The sequence below is a fragment of the Athene cunicularia genome (assembly GCF_003259725.1).
Source record: "Athene cunicularia isolate RWA chromosome 1 unlocalized genomic scaffold, athCun1 chr1_part2, whole genome shotgun sequence".
NCBI classification, from domain to species: domain Eukaryota; kingdom Metazoa; phylum Chordata; class Aves; order Strigiformes; family Strigidae; genus Athene; species Athene cunicularia.
Window position 1 is genome coordinate 54,128,487 of NW_020799092.1, and position 14,857 is coordinate 54,143,343.

A 14,857-nucleotide genomic window follows, 5' to 3' on the forward strand; every position below is an offset into this window, starting at 1 on the left:
CATTGCCAGTCTTGTCTTTGTCCCTACTTTCTACATTATTGTTTTTATTGAAGTATTCTGGCTGGCATAGTAGGACATAACTAAGCACTGCCTCTATTAGCAGGGTTTTCTACCATTCAGTAACTGGGAATTCTGGAGTGCCCCATAGTGACATGAGGCTTCTCCTGGGAATTCTGTTAGTATTTTTCTCTAATAATATTCTAAATGTCTCTACCTGTATTCAAACTCAGCCATGGATATTTATAGCAGAGTCTGATTCCCACTGCTGTGCAGGAGAAGGGTTTTTTTCATCTTACTCTTTTCCTCACTTCCCCCTAAAAATATTTAGACTCAATAAAATTCTACATTATACATAATCTCTCTTTGTTTCTTTACAAACATTTACATAATGACTTTAAACAAGTCACAAAATTGGTGTTATATTACAAATAAAAATCAAACTAGCACAGGTACAAACTAGAACTATGCAATACATTTACTACACCTTAACTGAAATAATAGTTACATAAATGGTGTGACAATTTTTCTCTGATGTTTCCATGAGTTTGTCAGTAAAAGATGGAGAGATCTGCGAGTCCTCTATTTCTTTTAAAATTGGGCTTCAAATCTCCTTGTTTTTCCGTCACTGAATCATTGCTCTGTTAACACCCAGTCTTGAGCCAAGATCCAGTCAGTAGCATCATAAGCTCATTTTGATTCACAAATTAACTGGTAAATTGGGTTCTTTCAAGGAATACTAGTGCATGGCATTCCCTTTTTCTCTGAAATGCAAAACTGACTGTCCCATCACATTATCCCACAATGTGAACAGAAGTGGAGAAGCCATCAGGAACATCCAGCTTTGAAATGTATTCACTGTTTCTGGGGGGGAAATCAGCAACAAATCTAGATGGTCTTTCTCAACCATTCATTCAGTATTAAAACCATGCTCCTAAATGTCAGAGACAGAAACTAATGAACACACGAATAAATTGCAAAGCCACACACTTTATTTTATGCTCTCCTACAGCACCATTTTGAATTAGAAGCAGACTTTAAACCATTAACCTATTTCATTTTGTAAAGATAGTTCTATAACACACAGAAAACATTAAGGAGATATTTCTTAAATTTTTAAAATTAATTTCCAAGCTAATATGAAAGTTATTACTTGAAGCTTAATATTATCATATGCACCTGTAAAGGTTGGTCAATTACAAGTTACCCATAAACCCTTTTTTGTTATTTTAACATCATAAATAGTAATCTGGCATTAAATATTTGTGATCTGGGCCAGTAACCTTTTTCAGTCTCACAGGACTTTTTTTAATTAAACTATATCTTTGTCCCATGTCTATAATCCTCTCTTTGACATTTTATATACAAGACACCTTGCTGCAAAAAGGTCAAGCAGTACAGTTATAAATGGAAAAGAGATTAAAAGTATTCTCAAACCACAGTGATCTAAAAGAGAGTTAAATATGGAGTGTTCTTCACAGGCTTCGTTAGATGAGTTAAGAGGAAACCCTGTTGGCAGATTTTTATTATAAGAGCAGCAAAGCAAATGAAAATTATTTGACAAAAAATGAATAATGCACAATTTTAATTTGCATATTGGAATAATTATCTCTAAAAGAACCCTATAGGGTTTTGTCTCCATAAAACTTTTATATAGACCATTGCCCAATGCAGCTTATGTGTTTATATAATTTTTCCTTCTAACATAGTTTCATTATAAAAATAAAACCCCCAAACAACTACAGTAACATCTTGCTACAGTTAATTACATTTTTTTTTTCCCCCTGCAAAATAAACATGATGGAAATAGAGCACTCCTTCCTGAAAAGTCTGTGAGAAATTCAAGAATGGGGAATGGCAAAAGATATTGCTGGAGCTGGTCTAAGTCAGAGAAGGGTAGTTATAAAGTAGTGTGACTAAACATATCCACAGTACAAGTGAGTGGCTTCTTTTTATTTTCATCAGAACATTAAGCAGAAATTGAAGGAACATTTTTCCCTAATATTCTCCAGCTGGTATATTATGACCTCAACTTGCTCACTCTATGCCACACTGGAATAGCTTTAATGGTGTACATGGGTACAACTATACAATACATTACTTGTAATGTCTTAAGTAACCTAGCAAAGCATGGTGGCCAATTGCTGAAATGCTGTTGTGTATCTTTCAGAGTCTACTTTGTTATCTCCAAGAGGCCAAACCCTGATCTTGAAACTCTTTACTGCTAATTTCTTTCTATCAATTTTATGTAGTCCAGTGAAAGAAGGATGTTTCTTCTAACCCTGTCATCAGAGCACCTGTTTTGTAGATGCAAATGATGGAGACATCATGGTTTGCAGTGACCCCTAGTTTTCCATGTCACTTTTGGACGATCTGTATGTGTGTTTTCAAATGGTCCATTGACTGACTTAGATAAAAAAGAGGGTTTTTACACTATCTGCTTAAGGCTATCTGAGGCATGTAACTGAGGGGTGATGCAGAGGACCTAAGTTTAGGAGCTGAGTTCCCTGTAGTCTCTCTTCACAGAGAGCTATTCAGTGTGCCTAAACTTGCATAGTTAGTGAGGATACATAAAAGATCCCAGTGTACCCATAGCATTTGTGGGGACAGCAAAACCAGAGCCAGTATACTTATATTACAGACTTAAATTTACATCAGAGTACTACTATTCAAAATCTTAGATATGAACTTCAATCCTGTTGTTTCTTTCTTCCTTTCTGCCACTTTAATCTTTGTCTGTCCAAATAAAAGGTTACTTACTGTTTCCAATTTCTTTCAGGTGTTCGGAGATTGCATAAAGCAACCAAACTGTTGGTATCCAACAAATCTAGCTCCTGTCCAAAGAAACTAGACACCCTGTTTGCAGAACGTCATATCTGCCAGGGCTAGATTAGCAGCTCTGAGCCTGTTGACTCAGTCTTATTAGATCTATGTGCTAATGAAATAAACATTCTAAAGAGAATTCTTAGCAATTTATAAGCTAAAAACTTGCCAGTAGTGCAAAGGCAAAACTTAACAAGCGTGAAGTTCAACTACACATTATTGTGCAGAAGCAATGTGATAAATTAGACATACTACCCACATGCACATAACTTTGTTACACATGTGAAGACCTATCTGCTTACTTCTGTACAGTTTTCTGTTGTTTTTTCAGCTGTTCAGAATAAAATCAAGCTTGTGATGGTCACAATCCACATACTTCTGAGGAAACTTATTAGATGAGGGAGCTCCATTACAAAGGGTGTGCTGCAGAGCTTGGGCTTTGGGCTTGGCATGCTATGAGACTCCCTATCTCATCCCTGTATCTCTTACATGCTCTGGCACTCCTATGACTCAGGATTTTCGGCAGCTTTCATAAAGCACCATACATGAGAAACCTGTAAAAGGAAAACAAACAAATGTCATTAATTATTTTTGTATTACTTAAAGTACATTTCCTCTGGAATAGACAACTCTAACTGCATTTTAAGCACATTCTCGACATTGCAATGGTCCAGAATTGCTTTAAGACCAACAAATACATCCACCTGAGAAGAGGGTTATATATATTACTTTTCAGTCAACCTAAAAGCAAGCTGCCACAAAAAGTCTCATTTTTACCATTCTTCCAGTCTTCTCCCTTTTTGCTGGCTTTGGCACTAGCCCATCTCTAAAGTAAACTGGTTCAGCTCACTAAACTGGCAGAAAAATGTTTGGTTACTTAGTTATCATTATTCATCTATTTGCAAATGTTAGTTTTCTGCTGATTTAGCTCCCTGTTTTCAATGAGATCAGATAAGTCCCAGAGACAGTGCCAGGAAGTAGCAGACTGGGGAGGAAGGGGGCATGGTCTGCTAGTGTAGTGGCTCAATAGTGACACAGACTTTTCCCTCTGTCTCTCTTCTGCCCATGGTGATTCTCATGTGATGTGTGGCTTACCTTGGCACTTCTAGGTTGCACTCTTTCTCATTGTCCTTGCAGAAGATATAGTTAAAGAACAAGAAACATAACCATGTTTTCACAGAATCACAGAATCGTCTAGGTTGGAAAAGACCTTGAAGATCATCCAGTCCAACCATTGACCTAACACTGACAGTTCCCAACTACACCATATCCCTCAGTGCTATGTCAATGCGACTCTTAAACGCCTCCAGGGATGGGGACTTCACCACCTCCCTGGGAAGCCCATCCCAACACCTAACAGCCCTTTCTGTAAAGAAATGCTTCCTAATAGCTAGTCTAAATCTTTCTTGGCCCAGCTTGAGGCCATTACCTACTGTCTTATCGCTTATCACTTAGAATCATAGAATCATTCACGTTGGAAAAGACCCTTGGGAACATCGAGTTGAAATTGCTTGGTTTTGATCACTTTCTGGTTGAGAGTTGATTGCTTTCTGGTTGTCTGGATGTTCATAGAATCAGTGAGCATAAAATTTGACCCAAGCACCTATGGCATTGCACTTCTGCCTCAATTTCTGTAACCATGCCAAATATGTCTGGGTTTCTTTCTGAACATATTTTTGGCAATACTCTGAGTAGCAACACTGTATTTATAAGAAGTGAGAGAACATCAAACATCAGAATTATATGAAGTGTCATTTGCTAGTTTCTGTGAAAATGCTGAAATGATGTTTTAGAAAAACTGCGTTATTTCTATATTCACTGAGTAGTGAATAGCAGTCACTCTTCAGTTGACTAAAAGTTGGGTGTTGGCATTTCCAATGCATAAGGAGTCCCACCTAGCCTCCAGTTTCCACCATTCCTAAAGGTCTTAGGACAGTGTCACATCTGCCAGTCCCATGTAGATGTTTCAGATAACTCCAAGGGTATCTCAAATCACTGTGTTTTGGCAAATGATTCAAAACCCATGGTCTATCACTGAGATTTAGGTACTCAGGTCATGTATCAACAGCTACATGTAGATGTCTACATCCAGGTGTCTTAATCTCAAACTCAATCCCATTCTGAAAACTCGGTTTATTTCTTAAACATAGGTGTCAAGTGCCATTTTAGAGGTTCCAGAGTATCTCAGATATCTACATGGGAGAGCCAGATAAAGCATAGGATATATGAAAGATATCTGTGCCCTCTTGAAATGACAGCTGAGTCAGAGGATCTCTGAGATGGTGCTAGATCTTTTATTTAGACAAGTGAATTGAGTCCTGAGCTGTCCAGAGTCACAAGTAGGCTCTCTGAAATGAATTGTCCCAAAATATATCAGCCTAAACACTTTTCACAAGTGGGGATTTTTGTCTGGGTCCCTTCCCTGCAATTAAATAATTTGGTCATCTCTTCTCCTAGTTCCATGACCACACATGGGTGAATACCCAGACTTTTCCCATCTGCTTCAAATTCCTGCAGCCTCAGCATACAGTCCCTCATCTCCCTTTACAGGTGTATGCTGCTCAAGGCATATCTATCTCTTGGTGGGCTGTGGACAGGGAGCTGGCAGGAAAACACCCTCACACTTCAAGCTCCAGCAAATCTGTCCCCAGCATGGCTTGCTTGCAGTCCCTCAGAGAAAAAGTTCTGTTTTCATATGGCTTCAAGAGAAGACATGGAGAAAACACAAGGAAACAGGAAAGACATAGGCCAGCTGACATATTCATACAGGCTTCAAGGATATACTGCACACCCCCCTGAGGCTGTCCACCTTGACAGCTGAGAATCAGCAATTTAGAACCAGAAATGTAGAAACACCACAGGAAGCGTAACAGGGAAACAAAGAGTATATTAATTTCTTAATCACTGCTGTCTCTTATTTGAAATTAAGGAATGTATGAAACTGCATATATGTTTTTCCCTCCATGGAGTTCAAACTGTATTGCTTATGCGATAAAAATGATTTTCCCATAATAATTTGCTTTCCCGTTCACATAAATATTCATACCCTAGTGTATGGCTTTAAACAGATTTTTCCATTGCATCTGTCCACAGAGCAAACAAATCTTTATGCATGTTCTTCAATTAACTTTACTTGGAGCAGACTCCATTAACATGTAAATGAAAAAGTCAATCTGGACTGGCCTACAAAGCCTTAGAAAGTTTCACTGGCCTATTTGGTTGCAGTTATGAAGAAATCATACCTTTAACAAACACAGCTAAACTGCCAAAAGCTCTAATATGGTATGGTTACATTAAGAACTAATTTAATTTACTGTTGTCTCCCCTCTTGGAAAGTAGCAACATTTAATTAGTTATATAACTCTGACAAAACTTTAAAGCATAGTTATCTATCTTTTGCTAGCTCAGCAACAAAAGGAATAGTCCAGAAATGTAACAAGCCACAATTTTTCTTTTTAAAGGTTAGTAAAAGATATAAAGGTTCACTTCAAGCCATCACTGAGGTTGTTAAGATGTCAAAGCTATATTGGTATACCCTCGTTGTTGATAATCAGGGAAAACTGTAGTTACTCTTTAGCTAAACACTATTCCAGACCTTAACTGCAATTACAGTAAGCAAGTTAGCACCTGCCAAAACTTACAGTTCTGCTAATGAAAAAATTCACACAAAGTGCTGGATTTAGCTGGAAACCACTTTTCAGCATCAATCTACTTCTTTCACAGGTGATCATAGGCTGTGAGAGATCTTGGGATGCAAAATTTTTTGTGAAATATTTTCCATCGTGTATAGCTTTGCCTATTATCCCTAATGATTTAATGTGCCACAGAATAAGCCTATCTCCATTATTCATCATGATCTTCACAATCTTTCTTTCTGCAACATTCTGCAACAATTTAATATCACTAGCAAAGTAAATATCCTCCCAAATAGTTATTTCTTTCATGAAAGAAAGGCCAGAGTCAAAGAGCATTTAGTTAATTTCAGTAGTGAGGTAAAACGTAAGAACATCCCAGATATTTGGCTTGAAGACATTCCCTGGCATTTTTGACTTCTTTTTTGGGGACAAACCTATTTCTACACACCAAAAGGTAGCTTATGCCCTCCTTCACTGTTTTCATTCCTGCAGATTGCAGTTTATTTTTAAAAGCTGAGCTTGCAGCTCTGGGGCGGCTGTGCTGGCCTCCTGTGCAGCATGTCCCACTGGATGTGCGGTGGAGTTCTCCAGACACACACGTGTCCCACAGCTCAGAGGTCCACCTGAGAAATGATGGTCTCTCCCAAAGATTGCTGCAGGTATTCCTGATGGACTTTTTTAAGTAATACAGTTCTCCTGACCTCTGCAAAATAAGAATTTACCTGGGAAAATTAACCATTCTTCCTACAGACCAGTTGTGAATTTACAGTATATTAATTCTTGAGTCACTCAGACAGGGTCTCTGATGAGTACTCATAAACCATATCCCATCCACCAGGCAGTTTTTGATAGATTTTTTTTTTTTTCTCAGCCTGCTGTCATTAGTATTTGGCAACAGTCTTTAGCAAGGAACATTGTTGGACGCATTTTGGAAGTCAGGGTAAATTATACCTACTTGTATTCTTAATACTAAACCTCTGTGGCTTCCTTCTTGTATTTCTGTAAAGGTGGAAAAAATAAAATTACACCCAGAGAAGCTGTGAAGATAAGTTTTAAAATGTATCATATATTTATAGCAATAATACCTATGTAGTTTTTAAAAGGTCCTTTAATGGCTGGCTATGGAAATGGTTTTGGACAATTTCAGTGGTACTAAAGCACTGTTCCTTTTTCTATAATTCCCAAGGTCATCCTTTGTCCTTTCTTTAAATAAAAATCAATCTTTGGGAATGACTTGTGCTATTAGAGGTACATTGAATATTTTAGTTAGTAGTTCAGCTACTTTTTGGTTTTCCCTTTTAAAACTCTCAGATGAATACTATCCAGCCCCAGGGATTTTCTACCATTAACTTTATTTAGTTGCTCTAAATGCCTCATCTTCAGAAGCCACTCTCTCTGACAATGCCTCATCTGTAAAAATTAACCTTGAGTTAGAATTGTCTGCCTCATCCTCATTAGTGAAGACTGATTACAAAGAATTATGTAATTTCTCGACAATCTCTTCATCCTTTTTAATTACAACTTTAGTGGTCCGGTTGACCTAGACACTTATTTAGTGTGTTCTTCCCGGTATAGTTAAAGAATTTTTTACTGTTTGTTTTAATGCATTTTGACTATTAGCCTTTCAAAAAAAACTTTTCATTGAAAATTATAACTCAATCTATACAAAAAATATTTTTTCCTCATGAGAAGTCTAACTGCTTATAACAAGAGTGGCATCTGTTTTTCCTTTTGCATAACTTTTAAGAGGAGTGTTAAGACCACAACCCAGCTAAGGGACATTGCCCACCTTGACATCTATTATTCACTCTAGTAGAAAGAATTTTGGGAACTGCAAACACAAACAGCGCTTGGAAGAAAGGGATCCCTTCTGTCCACACCATCCAGCAAGGTGCATCATCATGAGGAAATACGTGCTGGATCCCACCTGGATCCAGGTACGACCTGCAGAATATTCTATAAAAGTCGCCTTTGCCTAAGTGCACAAGACATGCCTCCAGTTGGTTAAGCTTCCTCTTCTCTTTCTTGATAATTTTTTTTTGTACAGCTTAGGAATCAACATTTTTCTCTTGAGTTTGTGTATTATCATTGAAGAGAAAAACTTTTGCTGCATTTGGTCATTTAAATCCTTTACCAGAAGAGATGGTCTGAGTCATATCTGTACAGACCCTGTCACATCTTCATGTCTGATATGTTTTTAGAGAGAAATTCTGCATTGTTAATAGAGGTTGCATAAGGGAAGCAAAAAACCATCTTTCATCTACACCTACCTATCACAGGGTACCCTGAATAAAGATGTCTTTTTTTATTTTATGAATGAAATTGTATCTTACCCAGGGATTTCTGAGAAATCTACTTTTCAAGCCGTTGCTGCTTCATGACAATTGCACACCATTGAATAAGGTTTCATAATTGTTTATAATACCTCTTAACTGAGCTATATAATGTTATAGTTTCAGGTATTCCAGTTCTTTACATTTTAGAAAGTAGAATGCTGAGACATTCACTTTTACTCATATTTCCAGAAGTAACTGCTTGTCATGTCTCTAAACACCGACACTTAATACACATAATAGAAGAAGAAATATTGGTACTCTACCCATTCAAAAAAATTTCTTCCCTACATACTCTGAAAGGGCTTTTGTTATTTAAAAATAGTTGCATATAATTATATGCTTTTTTTCTTGAAATATTTCATACATTATTCCTCCATGTATTTTTAATATTCAAATTGACTTTTCCCAGGAATCCAGATTTGTACATTTCTGATTTATCCTAAAAAATTAAATATCCAGAAACTAAACTGAATTTTCATATTTAGAAATTTGCTTTTAGGAAGAGAACTCAGTCTTGAAGAAATTGAATCATATCTACTGCTAGAGAAAACTATTCTATTCTGACTTTGATCTAGTTGATAGGCTTTTATATTATTTCATTATTCTCTGTATATCTGTCTTTAACCTCATATTAATCACACTGTAGCTCTATTCCTTAGTGTTTAGTAAACTGTTGTTTGTAATACCTATTGCTCTCTTTGTTGGGCTTTAAGGTGTTCTCCTGCTTTATATTAACCATCTAAAAATTTACTGGCACATAAGCCAAAGTATGACTCCACATGCTGATTGGGGTTTTGCCTGGGAGTGGGTACTTCTGTATCATCTGTGTCCCAGTTCAACTGAGTATGGAAACCAAGAGGCAGTCCTTCTGCTCTTTCCCTGGCCTAGAAATTCCATCCTCAACAGCAGATTTCTACAGGTATTACATAGACACTAACAAAGCAGTGTATTTTGCTGAAAAAATTCATTGCTGGTTCAAGTCATCCTTAGGTTTTCTTTGACTCTGCCTCTTTCATTGCTCATTTTTGGATTTGCAGGTTAGTAACAAAATGCTATGCAAGCATAAGCAAACCAATTTGGCTGAGGCAGTGCAGTTACTGATGCTGTCTAGCTGCATTTAGCAGGGGTGTATTGGCAACAGCCAAACCATCTGACTGAGGGCTGACAGGAACAGTGTTGGTTATGATACCACATTTTACGCTGCAGCTCTTGATGTGGGTTTTTTTCTTTATACAATACAAATAACTTTCTTATACTGACATTTTAATTTTTTTGGCAATTTTAAGAATACATTTTTTAGATACTCAGGATCAATTATTTTCATTTTAATCTATCCAGGTTATTTGGTCTCTATTGTGTCACAAGGGGAGACATCTCTGTATTTGGGATTCGAGTATTCATGCACTCTTACATATGAAGGCAGATAACCTGTTAAAAGAAAACAGCTCAATGAAATTTTTAGTTTTATTTAAAAGCTGCAATCTTATTGATAGCTACTGAGATGCCAAGAAACTGAAGGCTAAACAGAAGCCATAGAAACTTACAAAGGGACTTGACCTGAGCTCATACCTTTGTGACTGCAGTTTCCACTGCTGATATATAGCACAGTAGCCCACTTTTATGACTATTCTCATAATTCAGAAGTCTTCTGTAACATGGGAAAATGCTTTATGCTCCCTCTAAGGGTGAGGAGAGTATAGAATTTGGGTCTTCCTCAGCCTCAACCAGTGCTCCATCAACCAGGCTGTTGCTTAAAGCAAAGACTGATAATTTTAAGCAGAAGAGTGAGTCTGGCTCAGCTGCTAGAAGGAAAGTGTATGGGACCCACACTTCAGCAGGAAGTTAAAGACTGTGGTGGTGGTGTGGTTTGAGCTCAGAGGGCAACTGAGCACCACGTAGTCACTCCCTTCCCCAGCACTGGGAAGAAGAAAATAAAGCAAAAGCCTCAGGAATCACAATAAGGACAGGGAGGGATGACTATCAATTACAGTCACAGGCAAAAGACAAACAGGCTCCTTAGGGCAAGAAAAAAACCCCATAAATTTGATTCAGACACTAATAACAGCAACACTTAACAGAGTAGAGCAGTGAGAAGCATTACCACATCTTGAAAACACCTCCCCCCCACTTCTTCTCAGGCTCAGCTCTGCTCCCGATTTTTTTACCTCCTCCTCCTCAGTGGCGCAGGGGGCAGGGAATTGGGTGATGCAGTCAGTCCGTCCATTCCTTCCTCCTTGAGGTATGGGGAACTACTTGCGTTTTTCTCCAGCTCCAACGTGGTGTCCCTCTCATGGGAGACCATCCTCCATAAACTTTCTCTGATGTGAGTCCTTCCCATGGGCTGTAGCATTTCCCAGGCTGCTTCAATGCGGGTCCCTCCCACATGTCGCAGTGCTCCCAGCACTGAACTACAACAGTGGGGGCTTCTTTTTCCCACAGAGTCCTGGACTTCTTCAGGCGCAGTCACCTGCTCCAGTGCAGGGTCCTCCACAGGCCGCAGGTCAGCATATGCTCCACTGTGCACCTCCACGAGTGGCAGGGCAGGTGGCCCTGCCATCTCACCACGGGCTGCAGGGGGAGTCCACCGGCGCACCTACCCTACTTCTCCTCCTTTTCCACTGATCTCGGTTCACATAGATGTCTTCCTCACAACCCAAAATCCTCCTCCCAGGTTCCCCTTCTTAAATACATTATCACAGAGACATGGCCAGCATCACAAATTGGCTTGGTCTTGGCCAGAGGCAGGTCCGACTTGGAGCTGGGAGAGCTTCAGGAAGCTTCTCACAGGGGCCACTGCTGTAGCACCCTCACCTGCTACCAAAAACCACACACACACACACACACAAACCCAGCACAGGTGGCTGAGCTGTCTTTCCGTGTCCCCAGGTGCAAGGACAGGCACCATGCATTTGAATTAGCCTCAGAGGCACCCAAAGCCTTCATGGGGCTAGCTCTTTTCTTGAATGGCTTCTCACTAAGGAGATGAAAATGTGAATTGATATCTTAGCCATCCTTTTAGACCATCAGTCCCAAATCTGTTGTTAGTTGGGGTCCAATTCTGCCACATCTTTGAGCAGCACCTTAATGCACACATAGAACCATTGAATTCAGTGTGACTAATTGTGCAGTAAAGTACTAATCAGGTTGAATAATGGCAGAAGAATAGGGCCCTCGGTAATAAGAATTAATCATACCAGATCTTTGAAACTGATTTTTTCATTGTACAGCTGAGCTGACAGAACAGATGAAAGCAAAAGAGACAATACTCAGGAGCATAGTTACTGATAAATAATTACAACAAGGACATTATAATTATTTAATTAAAATTTGTGCATGGGGAGAGATTATGAGTCTTTCAGCTTGCTGCCTCATTTAGATGATACTAGTCATTAAACAATTTTGCTGTAGTCAGCTACTAAATGTCCACACAGCCTGCCTTATTTTTTAAACCTCTTCAATCAGCAAAACTGGCTGCACGCACTGTGTAATGCTACTGAAGAACAAAGTGCCGCACTTAGTAATATACTTAAAGGCAGTCTCGGGTTTTTAAAGGAAACTTGTACTTTAATTAATCAAGACCATCAAATAAATAGGAACAGTAGAGTGTTCATCTCTGCTTCTGAAGTTATTAATTACCGAACTACACAGAGATCACTGTGGAGTTGACAATGCCGCTGTAATTTCCCCTGCTGAAGTTATTTTATTCCTTCCCTTAATATAATTTTCTACTGGCTTTTGTCTGGGTATATAAACATCACAGACATATAATGTATCACAACAGTGGTATCTACACCACAATAAAAAACACATTTTCAAGATCACCTTCACCAGCAATTTCTTCACATCCACTAATTTTCTAGTTCAAGGCTGTCTTTAGGAACTTTTTCCCAGCATGTCTTTCTGAAGCTTGCCATCTGAATTTGCACCCTTAAAGCAGGCATTTTGCAACCAGCTGTATCTTTCTGTTTTCCAACTGGCAGATATTTTATTTCTTCTTATGTTTTCCCTCAGTTTTCAGCTTCCCATTGCCAAACAGATGGTATGTTCTCACATTTACACAACAAATCCTAATGTTCTTTCCTTTATGCTATTACACAATAGCAGTGATACTTCTGCATCTTGAGAGTTCAGGCTATGTAAATAGGTATTTGCAAGGGAAAAAATGAGGCCCACAAACATAAGGAGGTATGAATATACAAAGCACAAAGAATTTAGTGTGACTCATAGAATTTAACTTGATTGAAAAAACAAGCACTTAATGTATAACTATTGTAGAATAGTATCATCTTTCTGTGGGCTTTTTGAAACACCCTGTTGCATTTTATAGCATTACTTCAACACTTTCTGTTTTCCTTCTGTTCTAGCAGACTTTCCAATAAGGACTTACACACTCTGAAAATCCAGTAACATTGGAGCAGAACTATCTAATTCTCTGGAGCAAAAGAGTGCTCAAGGTCCATGTGTGCATGTGTATTTTGGATTTTCAGGGGCAACAGTACATTCAGACATTAGATGCCCTTAGCCATCTGACTGAGAAATTTTAGATGGGATCATCCCACATGTGCAACTTCAGCTTCCTGGGCTGAAAGCCTAAGATGCGGATGTAAAAAGCAAGAAAAAATGAGAATGTGAAAAACAAAAAATTCATTTAAATGTCATGGATCCTCTTAAAAAATGCTTAACCAATAGGCATGAAATATACCATTTTGACTCTAAAATGAGCAGGATGAGAAATAAAGAAAAAAATCTCCTACAAACTTCAATGTCTGCATATTCAGCAGCAAAAATAGAAAAAAACCCAGACTTTCAAACTCATGCCCTCATATGTAGTGCAATAATAATCACTCTGTGATAAACAACTATCAGAAACAATTGATAGTAATCAAGAATAATTGTATTTATTTAATTGATATTGAAGTGATAAAACCTCTTCAGGTTTTTGCTGTGTTCTTAAATTATTTGTTGCTTAGGTTCCTTGCAATGCTTACTCATCACATGAAGCCCCATTTCCCCTTTCCAGCAATGAAGAAATTAGGCTACCTATAAAAAACATTGATTAGATAGCAATGACAAAATCTTTTCTTACCCTCTCTGCAGGGACAAAACGAGTTTTTATTGTACTCAGCAGTCCTTTAGAATAATGCATGAACCATATCCTTTAACAGTTTCAGTATTAGATGCAAATGTTGAAGACAACCCTCATTTACTCTGAGACCAGTTTCTTCTCAAGAACTAACTGCACTTTATACCTTTTGAACCAACCAAAAAAGTCATGCCCAGTTTCCTCTGAAACAATTTTTTAATTAATTATTAATCATTTTAAAGCAATACTTATTTCTATTTTGGCATTTCCAACACAAATTATCAAACTTGAGAATTTACTCTATAAATAAGACCAGTTCTATTCTGAGGACCAGGCTGCTAAGGAAAAAGGGAGTTCTGTGGTTGTACAATCTGGCACATCTAAACTCAAGTTCATTCCATGAAAACTTTACTCAATTTCTTGAACATCTTGTTTCTTAACAGTAGAGGACTGAGTGTCAGTACATTGCACTGTGATTTTTTATTTTTTCCTGTCAAAATTTACCAGTTCCTTTGTATGTAAAGCTTCCCCACATAGTGGTCATTTTATGGTGCATCTTAAATGAAGATCTTTGATTTATTCTGTCTGAACCATATAATTTATTTTCTGCTGAAATCTGTCTCTTTTTTTTTTTTTTTGCTAAGTATGAAGAGTTGTCAGCTATTTATAAAGGGACTTTATATATACTTCATAGCAAAGCTTTTGATACCTGAACTAAACAGACTCTGTTTCAATGATGTTATCATACTTCATCCAGTCTTCTCATGAGTGATTTTCAATGTAGCTAGAACTCCTATGAGAGCAGTGAATGCACTGGTGTGTGAACATGCATGGACAATTTTTGTCTGTGTAATCTAGCCCTCTCTTTGGACATGGGCTTGTTTTGAAGGATATCATGGTTCAGTTTCAAAGGCTTTGTTTAAGATCCCCCTAGGGAAATGCTGAAGGATGGGGACGGTATTTCAGACCGTGCATTCATCATG